The sequence below is a fragment of the Gallus gallus genome, chromosome 5 (assembly GCF_016699485.2).
Source record: "Gallus gallus isolate bGalGal1 chromosome 5, bGalGal1.mat.broiler.GRCg7b, whole genome shotgun sequence".
Lineage (NCBI taxonomy): Eukaryota > Metazoa > Chordata > Aves > Galliformes > Phasianidae > Gallus > Gallus gallus.
Window position 1 is genome coordinate 50,695,755 of NC_052536.1, and position 13,223 is coordinate 50,708,977.

General features: G+C 40.0%; 1 long non-coding RNA gene across 1 annotated transcript in view; it reads right to left on the reverse strand.

Annotated features, from left to right (window-relative positions):
• Positions 1-9,671: 9,671 nt before the first annotated feature.
• The window catches only part of LOC124417982, a 44,970-nt gene continuing 41,418 nt past the window's right edge, over positions 9,672-13,223 (reverse strand). Inside the window, exons 2-3 of the long non-coding RNA XR_006939403.1 lie at positions 11,287-11,419; positions 9,672-10,982 (exon numbers count right to left, since the gene is read on the reverse strand). This is a non-coding gene — a long non-coding RNA (uncharacterized LOC124417982). The remainder of the gene's footprint in view (positions 10,983-11,286; positions 11,420-13,223) is intronic.

Sequence of the window (13,223 nt, forward strand, 5' to 3'; positions counted from 1 at the left end):
TTGTGAAACAGGTAACTGATATCTAGGAAGGATCTATGCATGAATTACTTTGCTAAGCAAATTCATTACAAATCCATCATGTTAGTTGAAGGAGGCTTAATTGTTTGATGATATGTTATAAGTAAAGGTAAACAAGCACTCCTATCTTATAATACAGTAATAGAATGCTAGGGAGGCAAGGAAGTGTTCCCTTGTGTTTGTTCTTAAAAGATAAACTGTTGTGTCTGGTCCAAAGAATAACAAAATCTAGTTACTCTTCAAGTATCTGTGCCTGTTGTCTGTCCCAAATTGATTGCTATAGGGTAGTTATGTTTACGATGGGATCTCTCCTGCTTCTCCCTTGCTTCCTCCTGTTTGTTAAAATTCAAAGATCTTAATACTTCCAAGGAGTTTTGTCTTTCCCCTCCTAGAAAATGGGGATGTTACAGTGACAGTAAGACCTTCTTCCCCAGGACTGTGGCCTCATTCTGCTCTTGCTTGTGCCTGAGGAGATTGGCCATTGCATTCTGGAGAGGCCTGCAGGCCCCAGGGAGACCCACAAATCATTGCAATGCTCTTCAGTAGGCTCCATGTGAATCCCTGTACAATAAACTGAGTTTCATTTTGATGGCTTATTTTAAGTGCACCCTCAAATCCTGGCAAGCAAGTTTATCTTTAAAAGCAATATCTATGCACATTTCATTTATTTCCCAATGACTGGTTATTTTCAGTGTCATCTTCAATATTTATCTGAGTTTAAAGCTCCTTCTCTGCAAATATTCTAAAAATGAGCTTAGATGACAGGGTGAATTTGTGACGATTTATCTTCCACAATAGTAGTACTTCATCTGTTCAGATGCTGGCCAAATACTATCCAATAAAATGCATAGGGATAGGACTAAACCATCTTCATTGTGGCAGGGGCCACTTTGTTACCCAAGTTGTCTGTTGACTTCAGTGGCATACATTTTAGGGTAAAGTGTTGTTACATAATATGAGCAAGGTTAACCAAATCTGCTCCATCATTATTAAACACACTGTTATATCCTATAGCCAGATAGATTTTGAACTTTCTGTAGTGATTTTAATTGGGCAAAAGGTTCAGTTTTAAGGAAGATAAAATGCAACCAATGCTGAATGATGAGAGATAGATATCTGATAGATAATGATGAGATAGATATCTGAACCTAGTCTTTGAACACCATGTGATTACAGGAAACTGGAAGTTTCTGAGCTTGGACAGTTATATGTTTTGACATTTAGATTAGGATATAAAGTAAATGTTGGTACTTATTTTTCTTTTATGTTCTATTGGGTCTGTTTTGTCATGAGATTGACAGCATTAAATGTTTTTTCTTTGGAACATACTGATAAGATTCAATCATTTCACAAGAACACAGCAATTTCTCACAAGTCTCCATAAATATTATTGCCAAATATTTTTCATTCTGTTTCTTTTTTTCATGTACATGCTGTTAGATGATATCATATGCAATAGACAAAACATCAAGGACTTCCTTTTTAAAAAGAAAAGAAAAGAAAAGAAAAAGGTGAGATTTAAAAACTTTGACTTCAGTTTGAGATAGCATTTAATTTTAAAACCTCAGTATATCCTATAGGACATACATAATATTTTTGACCACATATAACCCAGGAAACATATATTTGTATCAAACTTACTATCTTCAGAAATTTCTTAACTTATTATTTACTGGGGTGTTTCCATAAGAAAGGACTCCAGTTTGGATATGGTGATTAGGTCATGCATTAACTGTCCTAAGAAGAAAAGCGTGGAATACAAGAAAAGAAACCAATAACTTGTGAAAGCAACAGGTGATTTTTCTCAAGAACCAAAGCACCAAGGCTCCTCCAGTATGTAAAGCAATTTCCAGTGCTGGGTGCTCCATAATTCTAAATGTCCCTGACTAATGACCATTGGTAGTTTATGATACCATTTATGAAACAGTTACAGCCATTCGTTTTATACTGAGAAGATTATCAACTTTTGGATTTAGAATAACAAAAACTAATTTTACAGAAACTGGGGAGGTGTAGAAATGTTATCCCCTTGCCTGTGTTTATTCAGTGGTAGCATTGTTTAAAGCCTATGATCCCGCCTGCATCTGCCACTGCAGCTGGCCCAGCCAGCTCACCAGTCTTTATTTAGCTGGATATTACAGCAGTAACATTTCATTATAGTTGTGCTTGGAAGAAGTCATAGTCCATTGGTTTTATTGAAGCTCACTTCTAGTTTACTTCCATTTCAGAGAAAAGGACAGCTGTTTTAATATGTACTTGGTGGAACACCTAAAGGGTTTTAGTGTTAATTAAGTTGGGAGGAACTGTTTTTAACAAGCACCTTTTTGTAAATGTCAAGCAGCTCCATCATGTTTCATTGTTATTATCCAAGTCTGAAATTAGCCAGTGCAAGCATCAGCAGGCTCAGAGTGCTGTGCAGTACGTTGGTGTGCGACTTGCTGGAGTTGGTTAAAACTGAGGGGCTCTGCAAAGGGGAGAGCATGTTTGGTTGAGAGCACATCCCCTTCTCTGCTCTCCCTGCTGTGGGAACTGAGAAGGATGTAATGTGAAAAATCATCATCATCATTTCCTGTTTCTGATATTAGTAGATAGAGCTCATTCAGCCTTAAGTTGAATATATGTAAAAGGAGGCTAACAGTATCTAAAGGGGGTCTGTAAGGTAGAAGGGTACAGACTCTTTAGCAGGGTCTGTTGTGATAGAAAAAAGGAAATGGTTTCAAACTAAAGGAGGGGAAAATTAGACTGGATATAAGGAAGAAGTTTTTTACACTAAGAGTGATGAGGCACTGGCACAGGTTGCCCAGAGAGATGGTGGATGCCCCATTCCTGGAGACACCCAAAGTCTGGCTGGATGGGGCTCTGGGCACCTGACTGAGCTGTAGGTATCCCTGCTAATTGCAGAGGAGTTGAACTGAGTAGGCCTTTAAGGGTCCTACTCAGGCAATTCTACAATTCCCTACCCTTCCTACTCAGACAATTCTACAATTCTATGAAGTTCAGCTTGATACAGAATATAATGGACTGAAGCCTTGCTCATGCACAGTATGTAGCAAAATAAGCAGTCAAACAAAAGAAATGACAGAATAGAAGGCCTTGCTTTTTGACACGGTCTTCAAAGGGTTCAAACTTTAGCCCTTTAACTTATTTACTGTGCAGCTACTCTGGTCAGCTGTTTGCTGTTTTAAGCCAGAAATGGGCCAGAAAGGTAAACAGGCCCAAAATTTTCTCGAATGCCTTCAACCAGAGCGGTGTTGTTTGTCTTGACAGGGATCCTGTTACAAGGCACCAGCTCAGGTGTCAGAAAGATAAAAAACAGGCTGAATCCTCATGATTTTGGGGTCTGCAAAAGCAGAAGTTTTGGGAGATTCAAATGATTGCCTTTTTTCTCCTTCGCTTGGCAACCTGATGGTGCTATTTAAGAACAAAGTGCATGAAAGAAGGCTTGCTGCCCAAGTTCAGTAAAAACTACAGACATCAACGGGAGTTTTGCCTGAGCAGTAACTGCATTTTTGACCCTATGATGTGATGTGTGACCATGCGTTTTTTATTGCTTCTGCATAAATGCAGAAAAATGGCCACCTTGTCTACTTTATCACATAAAGCACTTAAATATGTCATCTCATCTTGCATGTTCAGGGAAAAAAATCACATTCACCCATGACTGCATGAAATTACTCTGCAAAGCAGCTGTATGGACTTGCTTTGGTGCTGCGCACATTTGAATAATTTTATGACAGATTCCTGTTCTAGGACTTAAGACATTCAAATCTGTTCTTGTCTTCCTGAAAGAGACAAAGTATAGTGTATGTCTTGCATCTAACTAACTGAACAAAACTTTGTCTTTCGATGCAAAAGTGTGCTTCTACTGTGCTTCCACAGCATCAAGTGGTCAAACTTTGCTGTTGTAAAATAATGTAGTTATAAAGCTTCACAATTTCCAAATGCTCAGAATCTGGTCCTAGTGGCAATGATGAAAGAGACAATGAAATTCTTGTTGCCTCTGTGTATGATTCTGTATCTTGTACTTGATAATATGGTTGTTCTGTGAGTGAAATACTTGTTCTATTTAGTGTAGTCTCATTTTAGCTTTACCAAATTGAGATGACTCAAGACCTTAAACATTATAAAGAACAGGATGCCTGTTGGTGGAATTGGAGATAATTAGTTTTCTACTGTCGTTTCATCGTTTCATCCTTTATGCATTTATAAGCAACATCTCTAAACCCAGCTAGCTACTTTGAGTGAATCACACATGTGCAAACATCTGTTTATGTTCATGGTCCAATGGCTTCTACTTACTGGGCCAGGAAACCTCTGTGCAGGTCTCAGCTGTATAATATTCATTTGCCAAGATTGCAGGGTAGAATTAAGGAGAGGGGGACAATGTGAAAGTGTTAAGTGACTCTTTGCTTGAGTGCTCCATGGGCAAGCAGGGATAGAGCATTGTTAAACATTTCTCTTTTGCTGCCTCAGAGACATCATAGGACACACTCCTCCTTCAGCTCATTCCAGACAAGTCTGTATTACTGCCTTTCATGCGCCAATAGGTACTAGCTAAAAATATTTTATTTAACACTTTTATTTCCTGCTCTGAACAAAACGATGAGTGATATATCCCTTTCCAGTACTGAACAGAACAGCTTTTCAATGTGATTACTCTTTCCCCATTGACAGAGGATTTCTGAACATAACAAACCGTGTTATTCCCTTTTTCTTTCCTGCAGAATCTACTTTATTTCTGGAGATTTCAAGGGATTTCAAAGGACTGTGCAAGAGATAAATAAAAATATAAATGATAATATATACAAGTTACCATATCATCCCTTTAGTTGAACATAGATCATGAACAGGCCTCTACTTCTGAAAATCCCAAATTCATGTAGGCATGTGTGACAGGCTTTTCTTGAGTTAACTGGAACTAAATGTAACCATCTATTCCTAACATATTTTCTATTTTCAGCTATATAGCTGAACTGCAAATGTGTTAGGAGAGCATAAGAAGCAGAGAAAGGTTACAGCATGAGTTATAAAGCTGAACAAGCATCCTTTGTCAATGTACCATGAGCACACAGTGCTATTGCTCATGTGTTATGATATGACCTTGGTCTTACACAGTAATTTTTATTATCATATAGAGTGATATAAAGCTTACCCAGCTTTTTGAACACAGTCCATCAAATAGGTGCCTCTGTTTCTCTTCTCATTAAAATCTACAATGATTAATTTCACTTGTAATGAAGTTTTATAAGAAACTTACAAGCAGAACAGGTTTATTACCTGGGTAATCAAATCTTTGTAAGTGCCACTGGAAGAGATTCAGAATATAAATCTCTCAGTTACAGGTAAAACAAACAAATCATAATAATCTAAGATCAAACAGGGATCCACAGCCAAGGACAAATAAATTCATCTTGCAGATAAATACAGTAGAGCATCATAAATATCACTTAATTTGTTTGAAATGTTAATAATGGGAATTATTCCATGTTAGTGAAGAAAGTGGTGATCTAAACCTTCAAGTACAGCAATGGTAATCTTTGTCGATGGCATAATGAACAAACTAACAAAAAGTTAGCAGGCTTCCTGTCCTGCCAGCTTTTGAGACAGATGTAAGATAACTCTGCAGTGAAAGAATTAACCAGCAAGCGAGGAAGTCTTGGGGATTTGAGCAGGAAATAGCTTTTCTGTCATCTAGAATCCTTTAATTCCACTTCTTAATCTTAAGACTTGTCTATGGGAACAGTTTATATCCGTGTCAGTCTGTTGTCTTGAAACAAAAGGACTGCATGATTTTAGCTGAGATTCAGGCCTCAGAATAGTTTGGGATTAAAATCTGTAATAGCCGATTTGTTTTCCTGCGAATAATTTTGTGTTAGACTTCTTGGAAGCATGAGAATTGCATGCTGCTTTTGCATGCATGCTTGGTCCCTGTGCTGCACTGTAAAAAAAAAAAAAAAAAACGCTGTCCTATGCTCAGTTAGTTCTTACTATCTCTTCCAAAAGCGTTGGTATTGCCACCAGCAGAGACAAGTGAATGGGCATTTTCATGACCCAGCAATGTTCTTTTTGAGATGCTGGCCTCCATTCAGGTTGTTCTTTTGCACTTAGAAAAGTCAGCATGCTGACAGTGAATATGCAGGTTGATTCCCAGCAGCTCTTCCCCCGAGCTACATGGTGAGCTTGCAACTGAATCCTAAACCTCAACAGTGTGGAATAAGGTGAAAATTAAGGAATTTCTGCAGTAGACATAGGGCCCAGGAGGTTTATAAACCTCCATCATCAAAGAAACCTCTCTGCTGCAATTTAGTAATCACATTGACTTCTCTAGATCAAGTGGGTTATGGGAGACAAAGTTTTGCTGCAATTTGCTGGATTTTGATACTGGGTCCTTAGGGAATCTTCTACACATATCCCAGACAGCCCCCAGACAAGGAGTAACTCCATCATGAAGATGGCGTGTTAGCGTCCAAAAGGACCCCGGAGAATCCACTGAGAGTCTTCTAGTCCTCCCTTTAGCCCCAGTAGAAATATGGATTTATGATTAAGTAGAAATACACTGGGAGAAACGCCAATGAAGCAATTACTTGGTCTCACCAGTGCTGAGAAGAGGGGGATGATCAACTCTCTGCTCCTGCTGGCAACACTATTTCTGATACAAGCCAGGATGCCATTAGCCTTCTTGGCTACCTGGGCACACTACTGACTCGTATTTAGCCAAGCGTCCACTAGTACCCCCAAGTCCACTTCTTCCATACAGTCTTCCAGCCACTCTGCCCCAAGCCTGTAGCATTGTCTGGGGTTGTTGTGGCCAAAGTGCAGGACCCGGAACTTGTTCTTGTTGAACTTCATCCCCACTGGCTTCAGCCCAGCAATCCAGCCTGTCCAGATCCCCCTGAAGGGCCTTCCTACTTCCAGGCAGATTGACACTTCCTCCAAACTTGGTGTCATCTGCAAACTTACTGAGGGTCCTCTCAATCCCCCTCATCCAGATCATTAATAAATATATTAAACATCTGGAGTATCTGAATACTTCAGCCACCTCCAGCTGCCAGGGGAATGTGAGGTAAGCTGAAAGTAATTTGCACACTGGAAGTTGGCCAACACACCAGAACTATTATCTCTACTTTTGCAAAAATGGTCTGTGGGAATGTTAATTAACACAAGTGCCCAAGACCTTGGTTTTATGTGTTTTCTGGAGGAAGGACACAGGGCTGGAGAGAGGCACTGAATGTCTAATGAACACAGAGGGTAGTTAAGTTGTTGGCTTTCGGCTGGTCTGGTCATGTTGTGCTCAGCAGCATATGGAACATTTCAGTGAGGGGAACAGAAAGGAGAAATTACTCAGAATCATGAATGCTTTGTTTTATAGCTGATAGTTAGATAATGACTTACCTGCAAGTCTGACAACAAGTAGCATGAGTGATGCAGACAAGAGTCTGACATAGGAACAGAAGTCACAACTCAAAAATATGGCAGCTACATATGTGGTGCATGCACCATAGAAGCTCTTTTGGCTGTAGATCTGTGAAGCTTTCCACCATGTGCCTTGTACCCCAAAACCCAAGAAATCATTTTGTTATCTAAGCTGCCTCCAGTCTTTTAAGTAAAAATACAAATATACCATAAAAAACTGCCTGACATACATGAAACTTGGCTTTGGTCTCGTTGTTTCTGTTAGTTCAATACAAAGCTAATTTTAGATGGAAAATCCAAAATTTCCTCTTTATGTATATCATGTTTTACTTCTACGAAAGCCAGAGTTTCATTGTGTTACAGTAGAGAATTCCGACACACTTTAAACATTGTCAGGAGCTTAAGAACTAGAAGACAACTCAAAAGAAATACTCAGAAATGAGCGATCTCCCACATGGGTGAGCTCTGTTCCAGTTTCTGACAAGAAAGTAGAGTTAGTACCAAAATATACTTATTGCTGAAGAATGGACTTGTAGATTAAGCCACTAGAGGGAGATGCAATATGCATTTGGCTGGAGATAGAAGAGAGTGCTTTGTACTATGAATTCCTTTAGAGCAGTTATAGATTATTGTCTCTAAGTGAAATGGGTAGGGCTTTTACTTCTGTTTTCTAACAGGCAAAAATACATACATACATATACGTATATCAAATAGAAATAAGTAACATGTAACATATAAGGATATAATTGACTTTAACAATGTGTTACAGTCCACATTCTTAAGGATGATGTACCAGAATATATTTGCATACATGCCTGGCAGTTGCTGTATGCTTGTTGTGCTACAGGTGGATCATGAACCCAGCTCATAGCTCCCAATTTGAGTTTTCACAGGACGGCCAGCAGCAGGGCTGTGCTTATATGGTAACTCCTGGGTAGACCTATTCCTGAACTCCTGATGAAAAGCTGACAGCCATGAGCTTGGGCCATACTGTCATTTCTCTCTATGTCCAAAGCCTTCTGACTGTGCCTCTTAAGAGCCCGTGTTCTCAAGAGCCATTTCTGAAACTGACCTATCTAAGCTTTCCAGGACATGTGACAGGTGTCTTCCAGTTCATGGGCAGATACTTCATTAAATGGCTTTTGTTTTACAAGGATTAACCCCAATTTAAGGTGTGGTGGAATCTTCAGTGGACAAATAACTAGCAAAGAGGAACTGCCATCATTTTCAGGGGCAGGATTAGAATTTTAAACCTGTTTGACAAATGGGTGAAATGAGCTGAGAAAATCTGGATATAATTCAATGAAAACAGAGAAAAGCGAATGCTTCTAAGTGTAGATAATGAACTGTACAAACACCAGATGCAAAATGTCTGCTGGGCATCAGCTCTATGAAACAGGATCTGCAGGTTACCAAGGTTCACAGACAGAACTTGAGTCAACACTGTCACACGACTGCAAAAAATAAACATTATAGTGTACTGTATAAACAGGAGAGTTGTGCATAAAAGTCACATGAGGGAATCCTTCCATGCAGCCCTGCAAAGGCAGTGCTTCTCTTCTGCTATTGTTGGCACTGTATTTTAGGAAAGAGTTGAGACAATGAAAGGGTATCAAATGGAGAGCAACAAAAATGATCAACAGTCCAGAAAATGGGTCCCTTTTAGGAAGAACTGCATGGCTTCAATTAGAAGGAGATGATAAAATACCATGAATGTGAATTGTTCTTGAACAAAGAGTAATGAGTTATTGCCTAACTTGCAGGAGAGGAGCTGTAGTGTGAACATTAGATGATAAATAGCAGGGTAGCAGAAGAAATTTTCCCAAAATATTGCGACATTTCCACCATTTGCGATTTTTAAGAACAAGTTAAAAAGAGAAGTGTATTGATCCTGCTTTGGGGTTAGGTGAACAAGCTAGAGAATCTCACCTAGGATCTTCCAGCCCTACTTTTTACAGTGTGACATATCTTCTTGTAAAAGAAAAAGGAATTCTGCAAAGATTTGTTTGAATTACAACTATCACTTAACAGAGTAGCATGAAATTGGGATTATTTTTGCTCTCATCAAATACTACTGATCATCAGATACTCACTTGGGTTAGACCAGAGAGTACAATACTGAAGGTGTACAAGGATCAACTGTATTCTTGCAAGCAGCTAATCCACACCAATTAATAACTCCTTTCTTATGTAACTTGTACAACAAGATGATCCCAGCATTATTTTTTTTTCCTCCAATTAAAAGTAATTCTTTTTTGTATGTGTCTTATTTGAATTTGAAACACAAATGCCCTGGCTCTGCTGAACCCTGGATCAGCCATATATTCTCCAAGAATAAAAGCTCCACGCCTCCCTTGTTTACACCCCTTCCTGGCAAACACCCAAATGCCTTGAGTTCAATCCAAAAGCACTTCAAACAGAAACCATACAGCTGTGGGGGGGAATATTTTTCTTTAACCAAACATTTCTACAGTACAATTAAATAAACTTTTTTTTTTTTTTTTTTAAGTTTGCTATTTTATTTGCATCCCATCAGGTAATACAGCCAGTTGGACTGCTCTAAATGGCAAACAAACTAGCAGGATATTGAAATAAACAGAAAACTCAACAGGACATATTCCAGGAAAGGTTACTCTGAATGGGGCAGGCATCATAGTCAAGGCTGCAATGCTCCCAGCTGCGACATCCCGCCATGTACACCCCATGTTCTGAGGTCTTTTGTGCTTCCTCTTTTAAAAACTAATATTCATTGTGTTTGTGATTAATGAATCTCTTCATGTGTCAGTTTTTGTGGTTCTTTTATATCCTGCACAGAGATATTTGTTTAATGAATGACAAATACACATTATTCCATTGTCTTAAGGAATGAAAGGCAGAGAAACATTGTTTGGATTTTTTTTTTCTCTTTCAGATTAGTAATAGAACACAGAAACACAGATCCTGACAACTTTACTCAGGTAGAAATTGTTTAACATTGTTATTATTTCCATTCATTACCCTGGAAGGATTAAAAGGTCACTTGTTTTAAGTTACAAAACCTTTCCCCAATTGATGTATATCTGACACCTTGGCCAACTTGCAGGGAAGCAGTAAGGGTGAAGGGTATGTCAGCTGGGATGGTTCAACTGCATCAGCAGAGATAGAAGAGCCCCTGCTCAGCCAGTGCTTGTTCCCACCTCTTCCCTCTTTTGGAGCCAGGAGGTCAGCTGTGGGGTAGTGGCATGGTTTTGAGTGATCCTGAACCCCAAGCTCCACTATGACAGTGGATGAAGAAGATCCCCACATTCTGGCCCAGTGACACAGAGGGCATATGTCCTAGGAGGCTCAGCTGTCCTCTTCTGGCAGCCACAGCTTCAAATATGACTCCAGCAGCTGGCTGCTCCTGGATGGACCATGACCTTGTGCAAGTATGGAGGCAGGCATGGACTGCTGGGACTGTTGTTGCCTTCATGGTGTTTCTTCAGTCTTTTATGTTCTGGTCTCACTTCAGTAAGACTGGAAGTTTGCCCACATCTGTGGGGTTTTTGCTGCCTCAGATAGATAACTGTCCACTTAAAAAGAAAGGATAATCAAAGAAGAAAACAAGAGTGTAAAAAAACATTCAGTCAGAATATTGATTGACTGGCAATAGAAATTAAAGCAAAACAAAATGTCCACCATTCAGACTGTAATACAAAAATTATTTTAGAGGGAGAAGGTTCGTCTTTCCCCATAATTCCTCCCCACCCCCACCTTTTTTTTTTTTTTTGTCAGAAACACTGCCAGACAGTTGTCAGCCACAGAACAGCACTGAGACAAGACAACTTCTTTTCAGATCTTTGAAAATGAGCGTTCAAGGTACTTTGTTATGCTTACGTGATTTATCCAGGCACAAAAGAAGCGCAGCTACTCTGATGTAGATTAAACAGACATTTTGGTGGTTGAGATAATTTCAGTAGCGCAGTCATGGGATTCATTAGAGTTATCCATCAATTTGATGAGCCCAGAACTATGAAAAAACAAACAATCCAGAGTCTGAATTAATCTGTAAGGTAATATAAGATAAAGAGAAAATAAAAAGAAAGCAAGTGGGTAAAAAAAGGAAAGCGAAGGACACAAACACCCACAATCACATCATGCTTTAAATTCAGCCAAAGGAGTCTACTTAAGGCAATGGTTTGAAGCCCAGCATCTCTCAAAGTAATTTTCTCAGGCACTGTACTGACTGCGGCGTGGCAGAAAAATCTCATCGGGGTATGAGCACAGTGAAAATATTCAGCGCTGGGCTCCTCTGAATGACAATGAGGTGCAGAGAAGGAGCCCTGCTGGAAATCACTCTGCTGCCTCGGAGAAGGGAGTGGGTTGCTGCCTAACCAGGGCATGGCCATGATGTCCCGCACAGAACCACGTCTTTGTATCTGCAACAGTTATTTACTTCCTGGAGGCTGCCTAATTGCCACTGCCATCAATCCCCTTGTCACCTGCAATTTCAATCAGCTTCCTAAAGGTTTTCCTACCTAGGTTTTCCCTTTGGTGCTACTTTCCCCTTTCAAAACGAGCCTTGGATATCTGTCATGCCAAATGCTTAAGTGATTGTTCCAGGACGGCTGGGGAGTAACAAACTCTGATTATCGATGGCCCGTTGTATGTTAGATTAGGTATCTGTTCCACTGTGAAGCTGAATGATACAATGCAGGGGCTGAATAACTCCTTTTAGTCATGGTCTCAGGTTGCTGTAATCCTTTTTATTTCTCTTATGCTGTGAATAGCCATGTGTTTTCATTTACAAGTAAACGCAAATCAATCTGCATGATGCAGACTTTAGGGAATTGTGCAATTTTCTTTAATTCATATTACATAAGCTTTCACCCACAGGATAACATGCACATGGAGCTTGGGCTGAGGAGAAAGGAGATGGGGAGAGGAAGGCAGTGATTATGCACAATGTAATTGCTCCCACCCAATATTATGGCATGCAGTGCATTCGATACGACTGTAACACCACAGTAGCATGACAGTTTAAGCAACGTCAGCATGTGCTTTGCGACTGGCAGCCCCCACATCCCTCTGCATTCTGCTCTTGCCTGCACAGAGCACATCCATATTCCAGATGCCATTGCTTACTGCAACAACCACAAAGGAATGAAACCCCACTCGGATGGGATGATGATGTTATGAGGAGCAGCTGAGGGAGCTGGGATTGTTCAGTCTGGAGCAGAGGAGGCTCAGGGGAGATCTTATCACTCTCTACAGCTACCTGAAGGGTAATAGTGATGTGGGGTCAGCCTCTTCTCCCATATTACAGTGATAGGGCAAAAGGTGATGGCTTTAAGTTGTGCCAGGGGAGTTTCAGGTTGGATATTAGGAAAAACTTCTCCAACAGAGTGGTAGTGCATTGGCACAGGCTGCCCTGGAGGTGTTGAAGAACCACGGAGATGTGGCACTGAGGGACATGGTCAGTGGGCATAGTGGGGGTGGGCTGTGATTGGACTGGATGATCTTAGAGATCTTTTCCAGCCCTAATGATTCCATGATTCTGTGAACTCTCAGTCTAAATTTCACTCAACATCTCCAGCATGAGAAGATGATTTACAATTAACTGCCAAACTCACATCCAGCAAGAGCTGCACTGACTCCAGGAAGCCCACATCTGTGAGAGCTGCACTCCTCAACAGTGCTAAGGGAAAAACCATCTGAACACACCCTTTGTAAAGGAGTGATTTTTTAATAATTTCACGGAACTATTGTTGACTTGACATTTAGGCCAAATTTCCAATTATTCTGAACTTTGCAAGGAAAGAATGAAAATACGG